Below are 8,961 nucleotides of genomic sequence, written 5' to 3'. Positions count from 1 at the left end.
TTGTCATCTACGTGCACCCCGAGACAGTAATATCAGAGGAACTCAAAAAGTAAAGTGAATTTTGCAATGTCTCACTGTAAGGCTTGATAATACTGCTAATGTCCATTACTAAAGTACTGTCGTCTGCAACAATTCTCTACAACGTGTGACTCTTATTACCGCGTCAGTCGTTGTATTATAGCAGATTATGAAACATGACAGCTGCCTTGTAAAACTGCACCAAGGAGGAAATGAGGGCAGTTATTTCCTTTTCCTTAGCTGATGATGCTAAACCTGCGGAAATTATTCGTCGAATGCCAGCGCATTGTGGTGACAATTGTTAATCGCGAAGCAGGATCTACGATTGAATAGAGGGCTTAAAAATGGTTCAAATGGCTCTGAGCACTATGGGACTTAACATCTGTGGTCATCAGTCCCCTAGAACTTAGAACTACTTAACCTAACTAACCTAAGGACATCACACAAATCCATGCCCGAGGCAGGATTCGAACCTGCGACCGTAGCAGTCGCGCGGTTCCGGACTGCGCGCCTAGAGCCGCTAGACCACCGCGGCCGGCAATAGAGGGCTTAAAAACAGGGGAGAGTTGCTCAGCGTGATGAGGAAGGATCGGGCAGGCAATCGACGTCAACAACTGAGGACAGTTGGGGAGTCGTTGATAGAAAACGGACGAAACACCGTGGACGAAATCGCTAATACTTCACTGTCATGGTTCAGAGTAGTCCAGCTCACACGACAGGCTAAATTTTCGCCTGAAGTGCATGTACAACCTGAGTACCGAATTTACTGTCAGCGCAGTATAAGGCGCAGAGGATGGACATCTCTCGTAAAAGTTTGGCCCGTTATTATCGAGAGACAGAGGGATTTTTACAGCAAATCGTTACTGTAGACGAAATGTAGGTGCATTATCACGAACCAGAAAGCAAAGCTGCGAGTATGGTTTGGAAATAACAATCATCACCAGAGGTTAAGAAATTTAAACTCCAATTATTATCTGGTAAGATTATCGTACTCTGGAACATGGGAGGTGTGGCAGTCGTACATTTCACCTCAAGAGGCGAAACTGCGAACAGTGGAAACTATTGTCATGTGTTATGAACTAAATTGAAACATGCAATCAGAGCCGGCCGCTGTAACCGAGCGGTTCTAGACGCTTCAGTCCGGAACCGCGCTGCTGCTACGGTCGCAAGTTCGAATCTGCCTCGGGCATGGATGTCTGTGATGTCCTTAGGTTAATTAGGTTATAATTAGTTCCAAGTGTAGAGGGATGATGACCTCAGATATTAAGTCCTATAGTGCTTAGAGCCATTTTAACCATTTTTGAAATCAGGTCCAAACGACGCGAAGAACTGCGGAAAGATGTCATCCAGCATAACGCTCGGCCACATTCTGAAAAAGGAGTAAGGATTTGAACCGCTGGAACACCCGCCATACAGTCCAGAACTGGCATCAATCGGTTTCCCTATGTTTGGGCCATTGAAGGAAGCTCCTTCGGGAAGATGATTTGCAACCGGCACAGAAATCATTGGTGTGGTGCAAAGCTGGTTACAAGTGCAACCAAAGAACTTTTTTTCTGAGGGAATCAAGAAACTTGAGAAACGTTTAAGGCAGTGCGTCGAACTGCGGCGAGGTTATGTAGAAAAATAATGCGTGTTTCAGTTTTCTATCATTAGAATAAATATTCCCTTTCTCAAAAGTACCATTAGTTTTTGACTACTCCTCGTACATATGCTCGTTTGGTGTTCGATGAGCCGGCCGGTGCGGCCGAGCGGTTCTAGGTGCTTCAGTCTGGCACCGCGCGACCGCTACGGTCGCAGGTTCGAATCCTGCCTCAGGCATGGATGTGTGTGATGTCCATAGGTTAGTTAGGTTTAAGTAGTTCTAAGTTCTGGGGGACTGATTACGTCAGACGTTAAGTCTCATAGCGCTCAGAGCCATTTTTGATGTTCGATGTTTGTGACGCCACTGATAGCACCGTCATCCTGTCTTTTTAGTTTTAGAACTGAATATGGAGAAATTCGGCCGAAATCTATAGTAACAGTTGAATAATAACTTTAGCTAGACTGTTTAGTTCGTCCTCACCGACCGCCGTGTCATCCTGTGCCAGGAACATCATTGGATGAGGCATGGAGATACGTGGAGTCAACATACCGCTCCTCCGGCCGTAGTCAGTTTTCGTGATCTGGAGCCGCTACTGTGCGGTCAGGTAGTGCCTCAGTTCGCATCACGAAACAGAGTGCACCTTGTTCCAGCCCTCCCACCAAGGAGAAATCCCTCGTATTACAGTGGGTCGAACCAAGGTCCCCGCATGGCCGTCAGCCTCGCTGACGAGTCAACTGCGGAGGCAGACAGAGTACGAAATCATGGTCACTGCTGTTTCGTAAGACAGCATGGTGCCCTTCGGTAAGTTTATTTTATTTGTTTTTCATGGACCTTCGTTCATCTTGAGCTAGAAGAACTAGTCAAATAATCCTCTTTTATTTTTCCACAGTAATGAAACCTGTGACTAAGAACTAAAAGCTGCGCACATTGGTCGGAATAGTAGTAAGGGCAAACAACCTATTAAATTGTCCGATCTTCAGGAGAGGGGCGTCATTAGCCACCGACCAACATTAATAAAACTGCCGACTAGTGACCATGGGTAATTCAAAGAGACGGTGCTGACAGTGCATGTATAAGGCGACCGTTAACTTGCTAAATAGCCGGGCGGATCTAACCACTGTCGAGTCATGATTACTCCACGTTTTCTGGTAGTGTCCCTCAAGGGCGCCCATACCCGGGCGGCAGGGGTTGACCGCGCCCTCCACCCACTACCTGTCAGGGAAAGAGAAAAGTGTAGCCAGGATTTTTTCTTCCAAGAAAATGATCTAAAAAACGGTATAGCGTAGGTTTTTAACAATGTCGTAACTGCAACTTCTTTACGGCTACCTGCATGTCGTTATCCCTTCCTAAAATGAAAAATACTCCATACCCCTAGGTGTACTCCTAAGCCCACAAAATACCATATGAGCGCGCTAGGTGTCCATGGAACCCATGTTAATACTTCTAGATTCCTAATTTTTGTGAAATTTCACACGCATCTTTTCGCGTATCGCCTTTGAGGGGTATTACAGAATACGGCTACTGAAAATATCTGCACTCACATGTATCTAACAGGTGCAAGTTTTTAGCGATTGTTTTCAAGTTGTGACAAAATAAGGTTTCTTAGCGCTGCTAAAAGTACCAGGCACACGAGTCGATATTTCCATATTCGTAGTGAGTATAACTCTACTCCCTGAACTTTGTCGTAAGGCATTTGCACTAACTTATTTGTCAGTCAGTGGATACCAGTAAAGCAGCGACACCGTTTCTTTAAAGAATAGAAGTCCCACCTGTAGAGGGTCATATCTGTCGAACTAAGGGGTCACCAGTGACATAATTTTGCCGGTACATTTAGTAGTATGTGTGGATACTGCCTTGCAAAATGTGTTGCAAATAATGTTAGTTATAAGGAAGCAATAAACTGAAACGTCAGTCCTGATACTGAGTTTTACTGCACGAAATAGCGAAAATGTATTAAGCAATATAGAGAAAGTAAAAACGTTTAACCCGACATATACACCACTGAATGTGTCTGCTAACTTACAACACTGTGCGATGCATAGTTCAGAAGATATGGCATGATAAACTTTAACATGAGTGAAAAATTAGCTTTTACTTTAACTGGAGCGCAATTTACCAACAATATATTCATCCATTGTAAATTCATCCACTCAGAGACTACCAACAGACTTTCAGCACAGTTTCAAACCTTTTCTAAACATTTTATCTCTTACATGCTCAATGTAAAATATTAAACACATTAAATCGCTTTTAAAGTAATCAGACGTTTGTTTTGTACAGCGTGTTGGATTCTGTTTAGAATCGGGGACTTACTCGTATGTTGCTAACGGCAAACATACCGCATCAAATGAAAAAGTAAAATATTATACTCACATCAAAACCAGGGAAAGAAAGCAATGGACGTCAAAGCTACATAGCATGATCTACAAACTATCAAAAAGGATTACCATCAACACGCTTACCCACAGGTACATTGCAATCAGTTCCACTGGAACAAGCCGTATTCCGAACACATAGAAGCTGCACAGACCAGGTTCTCTCTTAAAATATTAGCATTGAAGGTGGATTTCAAAGGCACCTGAACTCATCTGCAGCAGTTTTAGATTTAACGTTAGTATATGAACTTTGCTCCAAGAACGGAACGCTGTGGACGACAAAGAAGAGATAATTCAAAGGGCTCAAACATTTGTTGCTGAAGTCCATACGCGTATTACGACACAAAACATCCAAATAGGTTATGCTGCGTTTTATACACAGAGTCGCCTTGCATCACATCACAGTGTCAGTAGCCATCCCGAAACAAAGAAAAATGCTACGACCTGGCTTATGGGACATACAATTCACGCAATAGTCTCCCTTAAAAAGTGTGGTAAACTGTATTTCATGGAATATATGAGGAATGAATATGATAGGGAACAAACACGGAAGAAATACAGCGACCTAAAAAAATTACTGAAAATACCACTGCAGAAATTGTATAGTGATATGGGACACTAACTTATTTGATCCACTTTTTCTTTTGTGTAATCTTTACACTTAATGTCACTTCATGGTCTACTGTGACGTCTCAAGTCTTTATTTACTTTTCTATGTTTCATTTACCGGGATTGTGCTTGGTTATATAAAACTTTATTAGAAGATCATTGATAGGAAAACAGACATACGCAACTTGTCTCAAGAGTTTTTGGGACTTGATTGGTGAGGTGCACATTCCGGTACGCCTCTCTTTGTGTGTTGGTCTACTGAATGAAACTGCCTAAGACTGGACCTGTAAAATAGATAGAAGGCACTTCTATTTCCATTATTAAAGGTACGTTTTATTTCCAAGCATGACGTGAACTCTGGAGGGAACATTTACTTCGAGTGTCTGCGAGAATGTCTAGACGATTATTTTGTTATCCACAGAGAAACGTTTTCGACGATTATTATTTTCGTGCAGCGTCCAGTGAATCTCTTATTTTTCCATCTGACGATAAAGTAACAACACAGGCTTTAAATTCTTATGACCGACTGTCACTCCGACCATCTGCCGACAATTGTGTTTTGTCCAAGGTTCTATTACTTTGAACTGAGAACAACAGTACGTCAAGATATTCGCATATAAATTTGCATTATCAAGAAATACATTTTCTGTTCTTGCTACACATCATGCAGGTATCAGTTTTAAAAAAGGAATTCACGTCACAACACATGGACCATGAGGAACACGTACAACTTTATTTAATACCATTTATTTCTTGAATGCTTTCTTCATTGCTATAAAATTAAGAAGATTATGAATCATCTTTAGTCGGTACACATTATGTTTACTTTTAACTAAAGCATAATAGCTCGCTGACAAAGGAATCTTTAGAAGAGGACGAGCAGATTAGTGTTTAACGTCCAGTCGATAACGAGCACAAGCTCACGTCAAGAAAGGAAGGGCAAGCTAATCGGCCGTGCCCTTTCAAAGGAACCATGCGGAAATTGCCTGAAGCGATTTAGGGAAATCACGGGAACCCTAAAAGGAACTTTTGTAGAGCGCAACGAAGGCTATGAGGAGGGAAATGAGGCCCTAAAATGATAATAATAAATACAGAAAAATAAAGGAAAAAAATGACACCACAGTCAGTTAAACTGTGGACAGACGAATGGGAGACTAACTCTACATGATACCAAGAATCAAATGGGAAGTTTGGATTCCGTTTGTCGAGAAACTAGGAAAACGGTGGCTTTCTACTACACTACTGGCCATTAAAATTGCTACACCACGTAGATGACGTGCTACAGACGCGAAATTTAACCGACAGTAAGAAGATGCTGTGATATGCAAATGATTAGCTTTTCAGAGCATTCACATGAGGTTGGCGCGGTGGCGACAGCTACAACATGCTGAGATGAGGAAAGTTTCCAACCGATTTCTCATACATAAACAGCAGTTGACCGGCGTTGCCTGGTGAAACGTTGTTGTGATGCCGCGTGTAAGAAGGAGAAATGCGTACCATCACGTTTCCGACTTTGATAAAGGTCGGATTGTAGCCTATCGCGATTGCCGTTTATCGTATGGCGACATTGCTGCTCGCGTTGGTCGAGATCCAATGACTGTTAGCAGAATATGGAATCGGTGGGTTCAGGAGGGCAATACAGAACGCCGTGCTGGACCCCAATGGCCTCGTATCACTATAAGTCGAGATGACAGGCATCTTATCCGCATGGTTGTAACGGATCGTGCCGCCACGTCTCAATCCCTGAGTCAACAGATGGGGACGTTTGCACCACAACAACCATTTGCACGAACAGTTCGATGACGTTTGCAGCAGCATGGACTATCAGCTCGGAGACCATGGCTGCGGTTACTCTTGACGCTGCATCACAGACAGGAGCGCCTGCGATGGTGTACTGAACGACGAACATGGGTGCACGAATGGCAAAACGTGATTTTTTCGGATGAATCCCCGTTCTGTTTACAGCATCATGATGGTCGCATCCGTGTTTGGCGACATCGCGGTGAACGCACATTGGAAGCGTGTATTCGTCAACGCCATACTGGCGTATCACCCGGCGTGATGGTATGGGGTGCCATTGGTTACACGTTCCGGTCACCTCTTGTTCGCATTGGCGGTACTTTGAACAGTGGACGTTACATTTCAGATGTGTTACGACACGTGGCTCTACCCTTCATTCGATCCCTGCGAAACCCTACATTTCACCAAGATAATGAACGACAGCATGTTGCAGGTCCTGTACGAGCTTTCTAGATACAGAAAATGTTCGACTGCCAACACATTCTCCAGATCTCTCACCAACTGAAAACATCTGGTCAATGGTGGCCGAGCAACTGGCTCGTCACAATACGCCAGTCACTACTCTTGTTGAACTGTGGCATCGTGTTGAAGTTGCATGGGCAGCTGTACCCGTAAAAGCCGTCCAAGCTCTATTTGATTCAATGCCCAGGTGTATCAAGGCCGTTATTACGGCCGGATATGGTTGTTGTGGGTAGTGATTTCTCAGGATCTATGCACCAAATTTGCGTAAAAATGTAATCACATGTCAGCTCTAGTAAAATATATTTGTCCAATGAATACCCGTTTATCATCTGCATTTCTTCTTGGTATAGCCATTTTAATGGCCAGTAGTGTATCTTCGTAGTGACCACAACCTTTGTTATACGTGAACGTGCAATAACCATTCGGAGACGGCAGGTGGCAACACTAGCAGTGAAAGGGATGTAAAGCGTGTCGCTGACCGCCGGGGGGGGGGGGGGGGGGGCGGGGATGGGATGGGGGAGGGGGAGGGAGGGGAAGCAGACACTGCAGTCGTTCTCGTAATGCGGAAACAGAGCAATTTATCTCACGACCCAAAGGGCATGGTTATTGGCTTTCGGGTCAATGGTGAACATAATCCCGGAACTGCTATCTTTGTAAACTGTTCGCGTGCCACCATGGTGAAAATATATCATGCTTGGCAAAATGGCTCCGAGGCAAGTGTGGCCAACCAAGGGCCATAAGTGACAGGGATAGACGACGGCTGCGGAGATGTGCACAGGTGAACAGACGTGCAACTGTTCAGCAACTAACCGCCCAGATAAACAAAGGGGCAACCAACAGTGTCTCCTGGACAATCTTCCGGCGAACGCTGCTGCGCATCGGCCTCCTCAGTATGCACCCGTGGTGGCTGCTGATCATCGCCGACGAACGCAACTGGATGTCCACTTACGGTGACAGGTGCCCTTTGTGACAGGTGGCCTTTTCCGGTGAATCACGTCTTATGCTCCATGCTCCATGCCGTTGGCGTGTAACGTATAAAATCAGACACTCTGCAACAGCCGTCGGAAGGGTCCCGGCCGGAGGAGGAAGCGTTATGGTCAGGGAAAGACACAATCGACGTGCTCGCTCCTGAATCTGGTATTGCAGTCTGTTGATGAAGAAGATTTTGCTTCTGCAGTGCTATTTTCTCTCAAGCAGCATGTTTGCTTTTATCAGAATACATGAAGCTGTACAACAGTTCGACGCTGCAGTTCAGAAAAACCTCATCAGTTACATCAAGGGGATCTCAATGACGTCACAGTGTACAGGTGGCGTTTAGTTAGTGCAGGACGAACAACTGGACCGATATATTTCTAACGAATCATAAATTTTGATGGTTATGTGAACAACATACTGCGACATATTTCCAAGGAACTAAGTAGAATCACAAAGACGTTCGGTTATTTCATAAATAAGACATTGTCCGAACATACACCCCCAGTATCTGTATGACGATATTAGAACAGTTCTAATCAACTGAAACACCTCTTGAATTAGGTTTGGGAACATTGTCCAGAATTACAGATGTATGACGGTCCGGGATAAGAATCTGGACCTCTTCTTCTGCGGAACAGTGCTCTAACGGGCTGAGATAAGTTTTCGCCCTCCCCACCCCCGTACTAAGCTCGAAGCTTCCGGAAGCCAATTTCTCCCTAATATTTTCCATAACTTCGCCGAGAGTGTCCGCAATACAGTGTTTTGTAGTGATCACTAGGGACTGGAAGCATATGTCAAGAATACTACAAACTGTGCTCTTGTGAGGTACCATCAGATCGAATATTTGAGGAGTATCACGAGGCATACCCAAAGGAGAAAGAGCACTATCTGCTGATGAGGTTTCCTCTCGCTGCTGCCGCATTCTCGACTTATTATTTCATAACAGTGTGCACTCTACTAGCTGTATAACTAGGGCATGGCAGCTGGGTAACACGCACGAGGCGCTGTTTCTATGGGACATTCAATTTTGTGACACGCGAAAAAGTGAGGAAGACAGAAAGAGGGAGAGCGAGGTAGGTAGGGAAGAAGAAGATTAAGACATAAAGAAACGGAAGTAGCAGAATTAGAAAAAAGTAGAAC

This window comes from Schistocerca serialis, chromosome 8 (genome assembly GCF_023864345.2).
Source record: "Schistocerca serialis cubense isolate TAMUIC-IGC-003099 chromosome 8, iqSchSeri2.2, whole genome shotgun sequence".
NCBI lineage: Eukaryota > Metazoa > Arthropoda > Insecta > Orthoptera > Acrididae > Schistocerca > Schistocerca serialis.
This window is presented reverse-complemented; position numbering follows the sequence as displayed.